The following is a 20,064-nucleotide window of genomic DNA, read 5'->3' as shown; positions in this document are numbered from 1 at the left end:
CTCAACCCCAAAGTATTGAGGAACTGAGGATGCCCTCCTAACTCTCCACTCCAAGGTATTAAGGAACAGAGAATGCCCTCCTACCTCTCCACGTTAAAGTATCAAGGCACCTGGGTGGGTGTGAACATGGGGGGGAAGTGGACTCCAGCGTTAAAATCATGCTGTCAGGGAGCCCGCACAAATCCTTGGCAGGGGCATTGGAAGCCGGAGCATTAGGATGCCCATCCCCAACAAACAAACTGGCCATAAAAGTTTGGCGGTTAGTAAAGACTGAAATGGGATATAAGGGGGCTACGGAGTTCACACCTATATGGCAGAATAGGCAGCTACAAGAAATGCAGGCGATAGGAGTAAATAGGATCTGGGAAAGGGCGGGAATAACTAGGCTAGCACAATTATATGTTGGCAATATATTAAAATCTTTTGTGGATCTAAGGAGGGAGTTTCCTATCCCCAAGGAATCATTTTACTGTTATCTCCAGATTAGACACGCATTAGACAAGCAATTTAAGACCAATGCACTGGAATGGTGTAGCGCAGCACTTCTTAATAAGGTGGTAAGGGCACATAGCCCGAAGGGGCTAATATCAGTAAGTTATGACCAACTAATGAACAGGGCAACTGGCCTGACCCCACTCTTGCGCGCAAGGGAGGGGTGGGAGGCCGATGTGGGGGAGTTGAGTGAAGAACAGTGGGGGAGAATACTGGAGCTTGGTCCGCTGGTGTCCCTCTCTCCGTCGCAGCGGGCTTCGCACCTCTTGCTTGTGCACAGAGCCTACTACACTCCCAAGAGGCTGCATAGAATGGGTCGTAGACCAGACGACAAATGCCCCAGATGTCTAGATACGGGCGATCTTATACACATTATGTGGAGATGCCCGAAGCTAGTGAGGTACTGGACCGAGATCCTAAACATCATAGAGGTTAGGACCGGGATAAGGCTGGAGCCCGAGGCTAAAGTCTGTGTCCTGGGGCTAATCAAAGAGGATATGGGGGATGCCTACATAAGAATAGCAATTATACGATGCTTATACCAGGCCAGGAAACTGATCGCAAAAGCATGGCTGTCAACAATGCCCCCTACCCCTGAAGAATGGATTAGTACCATGAACGTACTAGTGGGAACAGAAAGGACTATATATATTAGAAGGGGAAGCTATGAGAAGTTTATTAGGATTTGGGGTAGGTGGTGTCAAGGAGAGAATAGGGAAATTTGAAACCGTATCGAGGAAAGGAAGTTATGCACGAGGAAATGGATAATAGGGAATAAGTAATGTGCACAATACTCTCAGTGGGGTAGGAAGTATTACCAAGCGTAGGATTCAACTATTTCTAAAAATTAGCAACTGGTGGGGAGGAGGGAGGGTGAACAGGGGTGGGGGGAGGGTTTAAGGGGAAAAAGGTAGGGTAAGATATATTTATAATTGATGGTGATTCTGGGAAATATTTATTGTAATATGTGTTTTTTTGTTTGTCTTTTGTACTCTACACTGGTTATGACGTATATTGTATAAATTGAAAAACCAAATAAAAAAAGATAGAATTCAAAAAAAAAGTATCAAGGCACTGAGGATGCCCTCCTACCCCTCTACCCCAAAGTATTGAGAAACTGAGGGTGCCCTCCTACCCCAAAGTATTGAGGAACTGAGGATGCCCTCCTAACTCTCCACTCCAAGGTATTAAGGAACTGAGAATGCCCTCCTACCTCTCCACGTTAAAGTATCAAGGCACTGAGGATGCCCTCCTACCCCTCTACCCCAAAGTATTGAGAAACTGAGGGTGCCCTCCTACCCCAAAGTATTGAGGCACTGAGGAAGCCCTCCTAACTCTCTACCCCAAGGTATTAAGGAACTGAGGATGTCCTCCTACCTATCCACCCCAAATAATACGGTACTATGGAAGCCGTCCTACCCCTCAACCCCAAAGTATTGAGGAACTGAGGATGCCCTCCTAACTCTCCACTCCAAGGTATTAAGGAACTGAGAATGCCCTCCTACCTCTCCACGTTAAAGTATCAAGGCACTGAGGATGCCCTCCTACCCCTCTACCCCAAAGTATTGAGAAACTGAGGGTGCCCTCCTACCCCAAAGTATTGAGGAACTGAGGATGCCCTCCTAACTCTCCACTCCAAGGTATTAAGGAACTGAGAATGCCCTCCTACCTCTCCATGTTAAAGTATCAAGGCACTGAGGATGCCCTCCTACCCCTCTACCCCAAAGTATTGAGAAACTGAGGGTGCCCTCCTACCCCAAAGTATTGAGGCACTGAGGAAGCCCTCCTAACTCTCTACCCCAAGGTATTAAGGAACTGAGGAAGTCCTCCTACCTATCCACCCCCAATAATATGGCACTATGGAAGCCGTCCTACCCCTCAACCCCAAAGTATTGAGGAACTGAGGATGCCCTCCTAACTCTCCACTCCAAGGTATTAAGGAACTGAGAATGCCCTCCTACCTCTCCACGTTAAAGTATCAAGGCACTGAGGATGCCCTCCTACCCCTCTACCCCAAAGTATTGAGAAACTGAGGGTGCCCTCCTACCCCAAAGTATTGAGGAACTGAGGATGCCCTCCTAACTCTCCACTCCAAGGTATTAAGGAACTGAGAATGCCCTCCTACCTCTCCATGTTAAAGTATCAAGGCACTGAGGATGCCCTCCTACCCCTCTACCCCAAAGTATTGAGAAACTGAGGGTGCCCTCCTACCCCAAAGTATTGAGGCACTGAGGAAGCCCTCCTAACTCTCTACCCCAAGGTATTAAGGAACTGAGGATGTCCTCCTACCTATCCATCCCAAATAATACGGCACTATGGAAGCCGTCCTACCCCTCAACCCCAAAGTATTGAGGAACTGAGGATGCCCTCCTAACTCTCCACTCCAAGGTATTAAGGAACTGAGAATGCCCTCCTACCTCTCCACGTTAAAGTATCAAGGCACTGAGGATGCCCTCCTACCCCTCTACCCCAAAGTATTGAGAAACTGAGGGTGCCCTCCTACCCCAAAGTATTGAGGAACTGAGGATGCCTTCCTAACTCTCCACTCCAAGGTATTAAGGAACTGAGAATGCCCTCCTACCTCTCCACGTTAAAGTATCAAGGCACTGAGGATGCCCTCCTACCCCTCTACCCCAAAGTATTGAGAAACTGAGGGTGCCCTCCTACCCCAAAGTATTGAGGAACTGAGGATGCCCTCCTAACTCTCCACTCCAAGGTATTAAGGAACTGAGGATGTCCTCCTACTTATCCACCCCAAATAATACGGCACTATGGAAGCCGTCCTACCCCTCAACCCCAAAGTATTGAGGAACTGAGGATGTCCTTCTAACTCTCCACTCCAAGGTATTAAGGAACTGAGAATGCCCTCCTACCTCTCCATGTTAAAGTATCAAGGCACTGAGGATGCCCTCCTACCCCTCTACCCCAAAGTATTGAGAAACTGAGGGTGCCCTCCTACCCCAAAGTATTGAGGAACTGAGGATGCCCTCCTTACTCTCCACTCCAAGGTATTAAGGAACTGAGAATGCCCTCCTACCTCTCCATGTTAAAGTATCAAGGCACTGAGGATGCCCTCCTACCCCTCTACCCCAAAGTATTGAGAAACTGAGGGTGCCCTCCTACCCCAAAGTATTGAGGCACTGAGGAAGCCCTCCTAACTCTCTACCCAAGGTATTAAGGAACTGAGGATGTCCTCCTACCTATCCATCCCAAATATTACGGCACTATGGAAGCCGTCCTACCCCTCAACCCCAAAGTATTGAGGAACTGAGGATGCCCTCCTAACTCTCCACTCCAAGGTATTAAGGAACTGAGAATGCCCTCCTACCTCTCCACGTTAAAGTATCAAGGCACTGAGGATGCCCTCCTACCCCTCTACCCCAAAGTATTGAGAAACTGAGGGTGCCCTCCTACCCCAAAGTATTGAGGAACTGAGGATGCCCTCCTAACTCTCCACTCCAAGGTATTAAGGAACTGAGAATGCCCTCCTACCTCTCCACGTTAAAGTATCAAGGCACTGAGGATGCCCTCCTACCCCTCTACCCCAACGTATTGAGAAACTGAGGGTGCCCTCCTACCCCAAAGTATTGAGGCACTGAGGAAGCCCTCCTAACTCTCTACCCCAAGGTATTAAGGAACTGAGGATGTCCTCCTACCTATCCACCCCAAATAATATGGTACTATGGAAGCCGTCCTACCCCTCAACCCCAAAGTATTGAGGAACTGAGGATGCCCTCCTAACTCTCCACTCCAAGGTATTAAGGAACTGAGAATGCCCTCCTACCTCTCCATGTTAAAGTATCAAGGCACTGAGGATGCCCTCCTACCCCTCTACCCCAAAGTATGGAGAAACTGAGGGTGCCCTCCTACCCCAAAGTATTGAGGCACTGAGGAAGCCCTCCTAACTCTCTACCCCAAGGTATTAAGGAACTGAGGATGTCCTCCTACCTATCCATCCCAAATAATACGGCACTGTTAGGTGCTTCGTCTTCTCTTTGTGGCCTAGGCTCTTGGAAATGGCTCAGTGGAGGTCCTCGCCGGCGGTTAATCAATAACACATACACACACTAGGTATGCTGAAATGATTACAATTCTTTATTTTAGGATTCGCTGTTTTATGCTGTCTTTACAAGACTCTGCCCCAATTTGGGGGCCAATCAAAATGATACACATAAATGTTCATTAGCATATTATTCGGTAATTTCTTAATCTTGTGATTTTGGTAATGTCTTCATCTTGTGATCTTAAATATTAAAATGTTGACCCCTTTAGTTCAAGTTAATAGGTCATTGATTCCTTACTTTCTGTCATCGTCTTTTGACCATGAGTTGGCCAACCACAACTTCCTAAAAAAAACTAATTTTAGCTGCTGTTGGCCTTCTCATACCCAGCAACAGTGTACAGAGATAAAAACCACAGACAGATGTTTCCTAAGATGAAAGCATCAGACAGGGATAGACAGACAGGGTGAGATAATTCAGTCATTAAGTAATACTTGTCATAAGATTCAGTCTGTCATATTCACTAAAATATACCAAGATATTTCTCTAATCATATACCAAGATATTTCTCTAATCATTAAGCAAATAAGCAAAACCTGAACATATATCCTCAGGGTAAAATCAATAATCAATCATAATGCAATGTATTATGGAATCTCCTTACAATCCTCCCTTTGACCATTCGATATCATCGAAATGGTCATTCTACCAAGTAGGTATGAATACTATCAGAATCAGACATGTCCAGAAGCATAATGTTTTTCCTGACACAAAGGTGGAAATCATTTTGTCAGGTACTGTGTACAAAGTTCTGTTTCTTGTTTCTTCCTGTTGGTGGGGGATTCGTCTCGTCGGTCCGAGAGATTTGTTTTATGCCTTCTTGAATGTCCTTCAAATCTGGTCGCTGTTCCTGGTCAGAGGAGTCTTGGGGTGCTGGAGGAGGGTCAGGGGTCTGGGGTTGCTGTGGACACTTCTTTAACCGGCTGGCGTGGATCCAGGTGTTTCCTAGATCGGTCAGTACAGCAGTTCTGGAAACCTTCTCTATCTTCCAAGGTCCAGAGAAAATGGGTCCAACCTTCTTTTTGTGTGCCAGTTGTTTCACCAGTACTTTGTCTCCTGGGATGAAGGGATGAGTAGGTTCTGTTGAAAGAGGAGAAAAGGTGACAGAGACTTGTTCGTTCATATCCTGTAGCATACTTACCAGATTTTTCACGTACATTTCCTGTTGAGAATAGATGTTAATGTCAGTGTTTTGATCTAAGAGGGGCAGCTCTATGTTTGCAGGAACTCCCATCAAAATCTCAAAGGGCGAGAGTTTTGTTCTAGCATGTGGTGTTGTTCTGATCTGAAATAGGACAGAAGGAAGGTAATCCAACCATCCTTTCATGGTGCCCCCCGTAGCCTTTTTTAACTTGTCTTTAATGTTCCTATTCATTCTTTCCACTACTCCTGCACTTTGTGGGTGGTAAGGGATGTGCAGTTTCCACTGTAAGCCTAGTAGCTTAGCTAAAGTCTGTGTAACAGAGGAGCTGAAGGCAGGCCCTCTGTCTGACCATATGGCCGTTGGTATTCCGAACCTACAAACCCAATGGTTCAGTATGCATTTGGCAGCAATTTTGGCAGTCTCACCTGTACATGGAATACCCTCAACCCAACCTGACCATTTGCATACGATCACGCAAAGGTATTTCAAATTGCCTTTTTGTTTGGGCATGTGTGTGAAGTCTATTTGCAAATCTGTTAGGGGACCCAGGGGTGGGGGCAGGTGGCCATGTAATCCATGATTTTTCCCTTGGACATTGTTTTGTGCACAGGTCAGACAACTGCTGGTGAGGAGTTTTGCCTGTTTACTTAAGTTGTTCGTGCAGAAAGACTTTGTGTATATGTTTGTTAGGGCGGTGGTACCTATATGTCCTGGACCATGGAGATAGGAAAGTATGAGAACACTGCTTGATTCTGGTATGCCCAATATCTTCCCCTCTTTTGACCAAAGACCTTCTTGGTCCTTGGTCAAGCCATCCTTGACCCAAAAAGAAACATCCTCTTCTGTAGCTAATCCCTGTATTTGTGCCACAACGGTTTTGAAGTTGGGTGATGTAAAATGTTCTTTGAAGAACATTGTTGTGGGGGCTGGCTGACCTGTGTACAGGGCAGCGGCTTTTTTCGCTTCTCTGTCTGCCAGCGCGTTTCCTTTGGAAATTCTGCTGTTATCTGATGAATGTGCCTTTACTTTGATGACCGCTATCCTCTTTGGGAGAAGAATCGCTTGCAGGAGTGCTTTAATTTGTGTAGAGTTAGCGATTGGCTTGTTGTCAGCGGTTTTAAATCCTCTATTCGCCCAGATTACGCCATAGTCATGCGTGACCCCAAAAGCGTACCTACTATCTGTGTAGATGTTTACCTCCTCATCAGAGAAAAGTATGCAAGCTCTTGTGAGCGCCTCCAGTTCTGCTACCTGTGCCGAGGAGGGTGGTAAGGCTTTTGCTTCCAACACCACATCAGGGAGTTGGACAATGGCGTACCCTGTCAGGAATGTTGCATCAGAGGGGCGAGTACAACTGCCGTCTATGAAGACGTCCTGTACCCCTGGTAGGGGAATGTCAGTGAGATCTGGGCGAGGGCTGGTTATTGCTGCAACCTGTTCAACACAATTGTGCTTCTGATCAGGGTCTCGCGGTAACCTGAGCAAAGAGTGCAAAAGACGGACAGTGGGATTACTTGGTGGTGCGTGTTTGAGAGTGAGGTTATCAGTATTCAGAAGTGTGATCTCATACCCACTAAGCCTTTGTGCTGTCATATGCTGCGTGTTCATGTTTTGCAGGAGGTGAGTTACTGAATGAGTAGTGTAGAGAGTCAATTCATGGCCTAATACTGATTTGTTAGCCTCTTGAACTGCCATAGCACAAGCAGCAAGGTTTTGTAGACAAGATGGCATCCCTTGTACTTGGGTAGGCAACTTTTTTGAGAGATAGGAGACTGGTCGGTACCCGGTTCCATGTTGCTGTGTCAAAACCGCAGCAAAAGAATTTCCCGATACCACACAGTATAATTGAAAGGGCTTGCCATATTCTATCAATCCCAGGGCGGGGGCCTGAGTCAGACTTTTTAACAAGGCCTGAAAAGCACAGAGCCTTTCTGTTGTCCAATCTACTGTCTTTGGGGCGGTGGACAAGGTAGCCTCCCTCAGAATGCCATCATAATATGAACAATCTGGGATCCATTGGCGGCAATATACGATTGCGCCCAAGAATGAGAGCAAAGTTGCTTTGTCTCTCGGAGGACTGAGAGCCTGCAGGGCTGCGGCACGTTTGGGGGATACCAGCCTGGTTCCCTCCTTCAGAATGCATCCCAGGTATTCTACCTGACTTTGACACCATTGTATCTTCTTCCGCGATGCTAGGTGGCCAGACCTGGCCAGGTGATGTAACAGAGATGTGGAATCGACCGCACAATCTTCAGCAGATCGACTGCACAGGAGCAAGTCGTCCACATACTGTATTAGTACCGACCCGCGCTCAGCAGTCCATGACTTAATTGTCTCATTAAGGACCATGGAGAAGGCTGCTGGACTGTCCACATACCCCTGAGGTAATCTTGACCAGGTCAACTGCTTTCCCCTCCCCCATGAGAATGAAAACATGGGCAATACCCCATCATCGATCGGGATGCTAAAAAATGCATTCGCCAGGTCTACTACTGTGTAGCAAAGGGAATCAGCAGGTATTTTAAAAAAAATGAAAGAAATATCTGCTACCAAAGGTGGCAGAGGTATAACCTGCTTGTTCACGGCCCTTAGGTCCTGTACAAGCCTCCACTCCCCATTTGCCTTTTTCACAGGGTAGATTGGTGTATTCCAGGGGCTTATAATGTGTTTCAGAATCCCTTTTGCTATGTAATCATTGATTAATGGTGTGATGCCTTCAATTTTTTCAAGTGGCAGGGGGTACTGCTTGTGATATTGTACTTCAGCGTCTGGACGCATTTGTGGTGTGTAATATATGGCATCATTCAAACTACTGAATGTAGCCCCTGAATCCAACAATAGACATATCAGGTGATTGTCTACCCGCAATAGTACCTGCGGAAGACTTTTCCACGATGGATTGTAACACACAAGGCTGAGGGACGGGACGTACTCTTGGCATCCCTATTGTGGCGTCCGCCGAGCGGATGGCCACTGCATCGGAATGCGTGGGGGTGGCCTGTTAGGCTGAGGCTGGTATAGGGGTTGTGGTTGGGGTGGTTGGGGTTGTGGTGGGTGAGGATACCTGATATCCTGAAGGCGACGGGGGGTGGTGTTAAGATTCCTACCCCTTCCTCTTTGGGCGTTTGTTCTAATTCTGTAGGGACATTGGGACTTCCAGTGCCCCAGTTCCCCACAGTTAAAGCACCCCTGGTCTGGTGGGTAACCCTGATCTGGGGGATAAGATTGCATTGGTGGATAAGGTTGCATTGTCATTATGTGGGTGGGCGGAGTCCCACCAGTTGGCAGAGTCTGGGTTGGTGTCAGGGAGGGAAAAATGCCACCCTTCTGCTCAAATACCCCTGATGTTTCTCGTGACCTAGCATCCTTCATAAATTCATCGGGGGGGGGTTGTTCTGCCCACTTTGGATTAGTGAATTTAAGCAACTGTGTCACCTTCGTATCGCCACCAGCCATAATGGTGGTGGTGAACAACTGGGGGTTGGCGTTATCTACTGCTTTCCACAGACCATATACCCGGGTACAAAATTCATAGAACTTTTCCTTCGGTCCCTGTTTTGCTAGGACAAGTTCCTGAAGTGCAGATGAACCCTTGTATATAGTAGACCAATGATTCCCCATACCTTTCCAAAAAGATACCCAATCTTTATCTTCTTCTATGTGGTTCATTTAGTGCATATATGTGTAATACTTTAACAAAAAAATCCTCTAAATCAATACAGTACTTTACATTCAGTTGTCATACACATATATCATACACTTATCTCTAATTCTCTAATTCTCTATACACTCTAAATACTTACGGTGGTACCTAAAAGAAAAAACAAGCAAAATCTTATATATACAGCGGCAAAATAAAGTTACATTATATGAACATGTTATAATAAGTATAATAAGTGCACTTTTCAATATTTTCCCCAAAAATTGGGCGTCCACTTAGCCACTCCTTATACTACGGGCGTATTCTATACTTCCCGAGTTTTAAACACACATATATCTACTCAACACAGCAGTCAGACCAACCTAGTCAGACTATAAAAAACCAAAAAACCTGCGAGCCCTTCTTTAACCCTCCAAGGGGCCAGCCTAGCCCGTTGCGAAGGCACAGTTATGTAAGTGGGTGGATATACAAGGTTATTTGAACAAGGCAAGCATCAACACCAGTTACCAAAAATAGGTAAAAAGGAGTTAAAAATGACTTACCTGTTCAAAACACCCCACTTCTGGTACCAAAACTGTTAGGTGCTTCGTCTTCTCTTTGTGGCCTAGGCTCTTGGAGATGGCTCAGTGGAGGTCCTCGCCGGCGGTTAATCAATAACACATACACACACTAGGTATGCTGAAATGATTACAATTCTTTATTTTAGGATTCGCTGTTTTATGCTGTCTTTACAAGACTCTGCCCCAATTTGGGGGCCAATCAAAATGATACACATAAATGTTCATTAGCATATTATTCGGTAATTTCTTAATCTTGTGATTTTGGTAATGTCTTCATCTTGTGATCTTAAATATTAAAATGTTGACCCCTTTAGTTCAAGTTAATAGGTCATTGATTCCTTACTTTCTGTCATCGTCTTTTGACCATGAGTTGGCCAACCACAACTTCCTAAAAAAAACTAATTTTAGCTGCTGTTGGCCTTCTCATACCCAGCAACAGTGTACAGAGATAAAAACCACAGACAGATGTTTCCTAAGATGAAAGCATCAGACAGGGATAGACAGACAGGGTGAGATAATTCAGTCATTAAGTAATACTTGTCATAAGATTCAGTCTGTCATATTCACTAAAATACACCAAGATATTTCTCTAATCATATACCAAGATATTTCTCTAATCATTAAGCAAATAAGCAAAACCTGAACATATATCCTCAGGGTAAAATCAATAATCAATCATAATGCAATGTATTATGGAATCTCCTTACAGGCACTATGGAAGCCGTCCTACCCCTCAACCCCAAAGTATTGAGGAACTGAGGATGCCCTCCTAACTCTCCACTCCAAGGTATTAAGGAACTGAGAATGCCCTCCTACCTCTCCACGTTAAAGTATCAAGGCACTGAGGATGCCCTCCTACCCCTCTACCCCAAAGTATTGAGGAACTGAGGATGCCCTCCTAACTCTCCACTCCAAGGTATTAAGGAACTGAGAATGCCCTCCTACCTCTCCACGTTAAAGTATCAAGGCACCGAGGATGCCCTCCTACCCCTCTACCCCAAAGTAATGAGAAACTGAGGGTGCCCTCCTACCCCAAAGAATTGAGGCACTGAGGAAGCCCTCCTAACTCTCTACCCCAAGGTATTAAGGAACTGAGGATGTCCTCCTACCTATCTACCCCAAATAATACGGCACTATGGAAGCCGTCCTACCCCTCAACCCCAAAGTATTGAGGAACTGAGGATGCCCTCCTAACTCTCCACTCCAAGGTATTAAGGAACTGAGAATGTCCTGCTACCCCTCCACGTTAAAGTATCAAGGCACTGAGGATGCCCTCCTACCCCTCTACCCCAAAGTATTGAGAAACTGAGGGTGCCCTCCTACCCCAAAGTATTGAGGAACTGAGGATGCCCTCCTAACTCTCCACTCCAAGGTATTAAGGAACTGAGGATGTCCTCCTACCTATCCACCCCAATAATACGGCACTATGGAAGCCGTCCTACCCCTCAACCCCAAAGTATTGAGGAAATGAGGATGCCCTCCTAACTCTCCACTCCAAGGTATTAAGGAACTGAGAATGCACTCCTACCTCTCCACATTAAAGTATCAAGGCACTGAGGATGCCCTCCTACCCCTCTACCCCAAAGTATTGAGAAACTGAGGGTGCCCTCCTACCCCAAAGTATTGAGGCACTGAGGAAGCCCTCCTAACTCTCTACCCCAAGGTATTAAGGAACTGAGGATGTCCTCCTACCTATCCATCCCAAATAATACGGCACTATGGAAGCCGTCCTACCCCTCAACCCCAAAGTATTGAGGAACTGAGGATGCCCTCCTAACTCTCCACTCCAAGGTATTAAGGAACTGAGAATGCCCTCCTACCTCTCCACGTTAAAGTATCAAGGCACTGAGGATGCCCTCCTACCCCTCTACCCCAAAGTATTGAGAAACTGAGGGTGCCCTCCTACCCCAAAGTATTGAGGCACTGAGGAAGCCCTCCTAACTCTCCACGTTAAAGTATCAAGGCACTGAGGATGCCCTCCTACCCCTCTACCCCAAAGTATTGAGAAACTGAGGGTGCCCTCCTACCCCAAAGTATTGAGGAACTGAGGATGCCCTCCTAACTCTAAACTCCAAGGTATTAAGGAACTGAGGATGTCCTCCTACCCCTCCACGCCAAAGTATTGAGGAACTGAGGATGCCCTCCTAACTCTCCACTCCAAGGTATTAAGGAACTGAGAATGCCCTCCTACCTCTCCACGTTAAAGTATCAAGGCACTGAGGATGCCCTCCTACCCCTCTACCCCAAAGTATTGAGAAACTGAGGGTGCCCTCCTACCCCAAAGTATTGAGGAACTGAGGATGCCCTCCTAACTCTCCACGTTAAAGTATCAAGGCACTGAGGATGCCCTCCTACCCCTCTACCCCAAAGTATTGAGAAACTGAGGGTGCCCTCCTACCCCAAAGTATTGAGGAACTGAGGATGCCCTCCTAACTCTAAACTCCAAGGTATTAAGGAACTGAGGATGTCCTCCTACCCCTCCACGCCAAAGTATTGAGGCACTGAGAATGCTCTCCTAACACTCCACTCCAAGGTATTTAGGAACTGAAGATGTCCTCCTACCTCTCCACGCTAAGGTATCAAGACACTGAGGATGCCCTCCTACCCCTCTACCCCAAAGTATTGAGAAACTGAGGGTGCCCTCCTACCCCAAAGTATTGAGGAACTGAGGATGCCCTCCTAACTCTCCACTCCAAGGTATTAAGGAACTGAGAATGCCCTCCTACCTCTCCACGTTAAAGTATCAAGGCACTGAGGATGCCCTCCTACCCCTCTACCCCAAAGTATTGAGAAACTGAGGGTGCCCTCCTACCCCAAAGTATTGAGGAACTGAGGATGCCCTCCTAACTCTCCACTCCAAGGTATTAAGGAACTGAGAATGCCCTCCTACCTCTCCACGTTAAAGTATCAAGGCACTGAGGATGCCCTCCTACCCCTCTACCCCAAAGTAATGAGAAACTGAGGGTGCCCTCCTACCCCAAAGTATTGAGGCACTGAGGAAGCCCTCCTAACTCTCTACCCCAAGGTATTAAGGAACTGAGGATGTCCTCCTACCTATCTACCCCAAATAATACGGCACTATGGAAGCCGTCCTACCCCTCAACCCCAAAGTATTGAGGAACTGAGGATGCCCTCCTAACTCTCCACTCCAAGGTATTAAGGAACTGAGAATGTCCTGCTACCCCTCCACGTTAAAGTATCAAGGCACTGAGGATGCCCTCCTACCCCTCTACCCCAAAGTATTGAGAAACTGAGGGTGCCCTCCTACCCCAAAGTATTGAGGAACTGAGGATGTCCTCCTAACTCTCCACTCCAAGGTATTAAGGAACTGAGAATGCCCTCCTACCTCTCCACTTTAAAGTATCAAGGCACTGAGGATGTCCTCCTACCCCTCTACCCCAAAGTATTGAGAAACTGAGGGTGCCCTCCTACCCCAAAGTATTGAGGCACTGAGGAAGCCCTCCTAACTCTCTACCCCAAGGTATTAAGGAACTGAGGATGTCCTCCTACCTATCCATCCCAAATAATACGGCACTATGGAAGCCGTCCTACCCCTCAACCCCAAAGTATTGAGGAACTGAGGATGCCCTCCTAACTCTCCACTCCAAGGTATTAAGGAACTGAGAATGCCCTCCTACCTCTCCACGTTAAAGTATCAAGGCACTGAGGATGCCCTCCTACCCCTCTACCCCAAAGTATTGAGAAACTGAGGGTGCCCTCCTACCCCAAAGTATTGAGGAACTGAGGATGCCCTCCTAACTCTCCACTCCAAGGTATTAAGGAACTGAGAATGCCCTCCTACCTCTCCACGTTAAAGTATCAAGGCACTGAGGATGCCCTCCTACCCCTCTACCCCAAAGTATTGAGAAACTGAGGGTGCCCTCCTACCCCAAAGTATTGAGGCACTGAGGAAGCCCTCCTAACTCTCTACCCCAAGGTATTAAGGAACTGAGGATGTCCTCCTACCTATCCACCCCAAATAATACGGCACTATGGAAGCCGTCCTACCCCTCAACCCCAAAGTATTGAGGAACTGAGGATGCCCTCCTAACTCTCCACTCCAAGGTATTAAGGAACTGAGAATGCCCTCCTACCTCTCCACGTTAAAGTATCAAGGCACTGAGGATGCCCTCCTACCCCTCTACCCCAAAGTATTGAGAAACTGAGGGTGCCCTCCTACCCCAAAGTATTGAGGAACTGAGGATGCCCTCCTAACTCTCCACTCCAAGGTATTAAGGAACTGAGAATGCCCTCCTACCTCTCCATGTTAAAGTATCAAGGCACTGAGGATGCCCTCCTACCCCTCTACCCCAAAGTATTGAGAAACTGAGGGTGCCCTCCTACCCCAAAGTATTGAGGCACTGAGGAAGCCCTCCTATCTCTCTACCCCAAGGTATTAAGGAACTGAGGATGTCCTCCTACCTATCCACCCCAAATAATACGGCACTATGGAAGCCGTCCTACCCCTCAACCCCAAAGTATTGAGGAACTGAGGATGCCCTCCTAACTCTCCACTCCAAGGTATTAAGGAACTGAGAATGCCCTCCTACCTCTCCACGTTAAAGTATCAAGGCACTGAGGATGCCCTCCTACCCCTCTACCCCAAAGTATTGAGAAACTGAGGGTGCCCTACTACCCCAAAGTATTGAGGAGCTGAGGATGCCCTCCTAACTCTCCACTCCAAGCTATTAAGGAACTGAGAATGCCCTCCTACCTCTCCACGTTAAAGTATCAAGGCACTGAGGATGCCCTCCTACCCCTCTACCCCAAAGTATTGAGAAACTGAGGGTGCCCTCCTACCCCAAAGTATTGAGGAACTGAGGATGCCCTCCTAACTCTCCACTCCAAGGTATTAAGGAACTGAGAATGCCCTCCTACCTCTCCACGTTAAAGTATCAAGGCACTGAGGATGCACTCCTACCCCTCTACCCCAAAGTATTGAGAAACTGAGGGTGCCCTCCTACCCCAAAGTATTGAGGAACTGAGGATGGCCTCCTAACTCTCCACTCCAAGGTATTAAGGAACTGAGGATGTCCTCCTACCTATCCACCCCAAATAATACGGCACTATGGAAGCCGTCCTACCCCTCAACCCCAAAGCATTGAGGAACTGAGGATGTCCTCCTAATTCTCCACTCCAAGGTATTAAGGAACTGAGAATGCCCTCCTACCTCTCCACGTTAAAGTATCAAGGCACTGAGGATGCCCTCCTACCCCTCTACCCCAAAGTATTGAGAAACTGAGGGTGCCCTCCTACCCCAAAGTATTGAGGAACTGAGGATGCCCTCCTAACTCTCCACTCCAAGGTATTAAGGAACTGAGAATGCCCTCCTACCTCTCCACGTTAAAGTATCAAGGCACTGAGGATGCCCTCCTACCCCTCTACCCCAAAGTAATGAGAAACTGAGGGTGCCCTCCTACCCCAAAGTATTGAGGCACTGAGGAAGCCCTCCTAACTCTCTACCCCAAGGTATTAAGGAACTGAGGATGTCCTCCTACCTATCCACCCCAAATAATACGGCACTATGGAAGCCGTCCTACCCCTCAACCCCAAAGTATTGAGGAACTGAGGATGCCCTCCTAACTCTCCACTCCAAGGTATTAAGGAACTGAGAATGCCCTCCTACCCCTCCACGTTAAAGTATCAAGGCACTGAGGATGCCCTCCTACCCCTCTACCCCAAAAGTATTGAGAAACTGAGGGTGCCCTCCTACCCCAAAGTATTGAGGAACTGAGGATGTCCTCCTAACTCTCCACTCCAAGGTATTAAGGAACTGAGAATGCCCTCCTAACTCTCCACTTTAAAGTATCAAGGCACTGAGGATGTCCTCCTACCCCTCTACCCCAAAGTATTGAGAAACTGAGGGTGCCCTCCTACCCCAAAGTATTGAGGCACTGAGGAAGCCCTCCTAACTCTCTACCCCAAGGTATTAAGGAACTGAGGATGTCCTCCTACCTATCCATCCCAAATAATACGGCACTATGGAAGCCGTCCTACCCCTCAACCCCAAAGTATTGAGGAACTGAGGATGCCCTCCTAACTCTCCACTTGAAGGTATTAAGGAACTGAGAATGCCCTCCTACCTCTCCACGTTAAAGTATCAATGCACCGAGGATGCCCTCCTACCCCTCTACCCCAAAGTATTGAGAAATTGAGGGTGCCCTCCTACCCCAAAGTATTGAGGAACTGAGGATGCCCTCCTAACTCTCCACTCCAAGGTATTAAGGAACTGAGAATGCCCTCCTACCTCTCCACGTTAAAGTATCAAGGCACTGAGGATGCCCTCCTACCCCTCTACCCCAAAGTATTGAGAAACTGAGGGTGCCCTCCTACCCCAAAGTATTGAGGCACTGAGGAAGCCCTCCTAACTCTCTACCCCAAAGTATTAAGGAACTGAGGATGTCCTCCTACCTATCCACCCCAAATAATACGGCACTATGGAAGCCGTCCTACCCCTCAACCCCAAAGTATTGAGGAACTGAGGATGCCCTCCTAACTCTCCACTCCAAGGTATTAAGGAACTGAGAATGCCCTCCTACCTCTCCACGTTAAAGTATCAAGGCACTGAGGATGCCCTCCTACCCCTCTACCCCAAAGTATTGAGAAACTGAGGGTGCCCTCCTACCCCAAAGTATTGAGGAACTGAGGATGCCCTCCTAACTCTCCACTCCAAGGTATTAAGGAACTGAGAATGCCCTCCTACCTCTCCACGTTAAAGTATCAAGGCACTGAGGATGCCCTCCTACCCCTCTACCCCAAAGTATTGAGAAACTGAGGGTGCCCTCCTACCCCAAAGTATTGAGGAACTGAGGATGCCCTCCTAACTCTCCACTCCAAGGTATTAAGGAACTGAGAATGCCCTCCTACCTCTCCACGTTAAAGTATCAAGGCACTGAGGATGCCCTCCTACCCCTCTACCCCAAAGTATTGAGAAACTGAGGGTGCCCTCCTACCCCAAAGTATTGAGGCACTGAGGAAGCCCTCCTAACTCTCTACCCCAAAGTATTAAGGAACTGAGGATGTCCTCCTACCTATCCACCCCAAATAATACGGCACTATGGAAGCCGTCCTACCCCTCAACCCCAAAGTATTGAGGAACTGAGGATGCCCTCCTAACTCTCCACTCCAAGGTATTAAGGAACTGAGAATGCCCTCCTACCTCTCCACGTTAAAGTTTTAAGGCACTGAGGATGCCCTCCTACCCCTCTACCCCAAAGTATTGAGAAACTGAGGGTGCCCTCCTACCCCAAAGTATTGAGGAACTGAGGATGCCCTCCTAACTCTCCACTCCAAGGTATTAAGGAACTGAGAATGCCCTCCTACCTCTCCATGTTAAAGTATCAAGGCACTGAGGATGCCCTCCTACCCCTCTACCCCAAGGTATTGAGAAACTGAGGGTGCCCTCCTACCCCAAAGTATTGAGGCACTGAGGAAGCCCTCCTAACTCTCTACCCCAAGGTATTAAGGAACTGAGGATGTCCTCCTACCTATCCACCCCAAATAATACGGCACTATGGAAGCCGTCCTACCCCTCAACCCCAAAGTATTGAGGAACTGAGGATGCCCTCCTAACTCTCCACTCCAAGGTATTAAGGAACTGAGAATGCCCTCCTACCTCTCCATGTTAAAGTATCAAGGCACTGAGGATGCCCTCCTACCCCTCTACCCCAAAGTATTGAGAAACTGAGGGTGCCCTCCTACCCCAAAGTATTGAGGCACTGAGGAAGCCCTCCTAACTCTCTACCCCAAGGTATTAGGGAACTGAGGATGTCCTCCTACCTATCCATCCCAAATAATACGGCACTATGGAAGCCGTCCTACCCCTCAACCCCAAAGTATTGAGGAACTGAGGATGCCCTCCTACCTCTCCACTCCAAGGTATTAAGGAACTGAGAATGCCCTCCTACCTCTCCACGTTAAAGTATCAAGGCACTGAGGATGCCCTCCTACCCCTCTACCCCAAAGTATTGAGAAACTGAGGGTGCCCTCCTACCCCAAAGTATTGAGGAACTGAGGATGCCCTCCTAACTCTCCACTCCAAGGTATTAAGGAACTGAGAATGCCCTCCTACCTCTCCACGTTAAAGTATCAAGGCACTGAGGATGCCCTCCTACCCCTCTACCCCAAGGTATTGAGAAACTGAGGGTGCCCTCCTACCCCAAAGTATTGAGGCACTGAGGAAGCCCTCCTAACTCTCTACCCAAAGGTATTAAGGAACTGAGGATGTCCTCCTACCTATCCACCCCAAATAATACGGCACTATGGAAGCCGTCCTACCCCTCAACCCCAAAGTATTGAGGAACTGAGGATGCCCTCCTAACTCTCCACTCCAAGGTATTAAGGAACTGAGAATACCCTCCTACCTCTCCATGTTAAAGTATCAAGGCACTGAGGATGCCCTCCTACCCCTCTACCCCAAAGTATTGAGAAACTGAGGGTGCCCTCCTACCCCAAAGTACTGAGGCACTGAGGAAGCCCTCCTAACTCTCTACCCCAAGGTATTAGGGAACTGAGGATGTCCTCCTACCTATCCATCCCAAATAATACGGCACTATGGAAGCCGTCCTACCCCTCAACCCCAAAGTATTGAGGAACTGAGGATGCCCTCCTAACTCTCCACTCCAAGGTATTAAGGAACTGAGAATGCCCTCCTACCTCTCCACGTTAAAGTATCAAGGCACTGAGGATGCCCTCCTACCCCTCTACCCCAAAGTATTGAGAAACTGAGGGTGCCCTCCTACCCCAAAGTATTGAGGAACTGAGGATGCCCTCCTAACTCTCCACTCCAAGGTATTAAGGAACTGAGGATGTCCTCCTACCTATCCACCCCAAATAATACGGCACTATGGAAGCCGTCCTACCCCTCAACCCCAAAGTATTGAGGAACTGTGGATGTCCTCCTAACTCTCCACTCCAAGGTATTAAGGAACTGAGAATGCCCTCCTACCTCTCCACGTTAAAGTATCAAGGCACTGAGGATGCCCTCCTACCCCTCTACCCCAAAGTATTGAGAAACTGAGGGTGCCCTCCTACCCCAAAGTATTGAGGAACTGAGGATGCCCTCCTAACTCTCCACTCCAAGGTATTAAGGAACTGAGAATGCCCTCCTACCTCTCCACGTTAAAGTATCAAGGCACTGAGGATGCCCTCCTACCCCTCTACCCCAAAGTATTGAGAAACTGAGGGTGCCCTCCTAACTCTCCATTCCAAGGTATTAAGGATCTGAGGATGCCCTCCTACCTCTCCACGTTAAAGTATCGAGGCACTGAGGATGCCCTGCTACACCTCCACCCCAAAGTATTGAGGAACTGAGGGTGCCTCGTACTCCTCCACCAAGCTGCATCTGTTGACAAGTGACAAGCTGCTTCTGTTGACAAGCTGCATCTGGTGGCAGGTGACGTGGCAACTCATAAGCTGCATTTGTTATTATTATTATTATACAGCATTTATATAGTGCCAACAGTTTACGTAGCGCTTTACAACTTGAGGGTAGACAGTACAAATAAAATACATTTTAATACAGTAGGAATCAAAGGTCCCTGCTCCTTAGAGCTTACAATCTAAGAATCTGTTGAAAGTGACAATCTGCTTCTGTTAACAAGCTGCATCTGGTGGCAGGTGACGTGGCAACTCATAAGCTGAATTTGTTATTATTATTATTATACAGGATTTATATAGTGCCAACAGTTTACGTAGCGCTTTACAACTTGAGGGTAGACAGTACAAATACAATACATTTTAATACACTAGGAATCAGAGGTCCCTGCTCATAGAGCTTACAATCTAAGAATCTGTTGAAAGTGACAATCTGCTTCTGTTGACAAGCTGCATCTGGTGGCAGGTGACGTGGCAATTGACAAGCTGCATCTGTTGATGAGTGTCAAACTGCATCTGGTGGCAGACGACATGGCAACTCATAAGCTGCATCCAGAGGTTGACAAACCAGAGGTTGACAATGAATAGAAATAATGCGCTTCAATCATTCTGACACTATATCAACTATGGTGCAGTGATAATGGAATTGCCAACACCATCCATCGCCCCGACAAATTACCTGTGAAAAGACCCATAAAAAAGCACCATTAAAGTCCCATCTTTTCAATGACATCACTCCATTAAACAGATTGATAGAAGATCTGCATGGAG

General features: G+C 47.5%; 1 long non-coding RNA gene across 4 annotated transcripts in view; it reads right to left on the bottom strand.

Annotated features, from left to right (window-relative positions):
* The window catches only part of LOC141133413 (uncharacterized), a 1,430,344-nt gene that overhangs the window by 360,998 nt on the left and 1,049,282 nt on the right, over positions 1-20,064 (bottom strand). The window contains exon 6 of one of the 4 annotated variants that reach the window (XR_012243069.1): positions 19,416-19,972. The exons of the other annotated variants lie outside the window; for them this stretch is intronic. This is a non-coding gene — a long non-coding RNA (uncharacterized lncRNA). Of the gene's footprint in view, positions 1-19,415; positions 19,973-20,064 lie in introns of those variants that run through there. 4 annotated transcript variants of the gene reach the window in all.

The sequence above is a fragment of the Aquarana catesbeiana genome, linkage group LG03, assembly GCF_042186555.1.
Source record: "Aquarana catesbeiana isolate 2022-GZ linkage group LG03, ASM4218655v1, whole genome shotgun sequence".
Lineage (NCBI taxonomy): Eukaryota > Metazoa > Chordata > Amphibia > Anura > Ranidae > Aquarana > Aquarana catesbeiana.
This window is presented reverse-complemented; position numbering and strand designations above follow the sequence as displayed.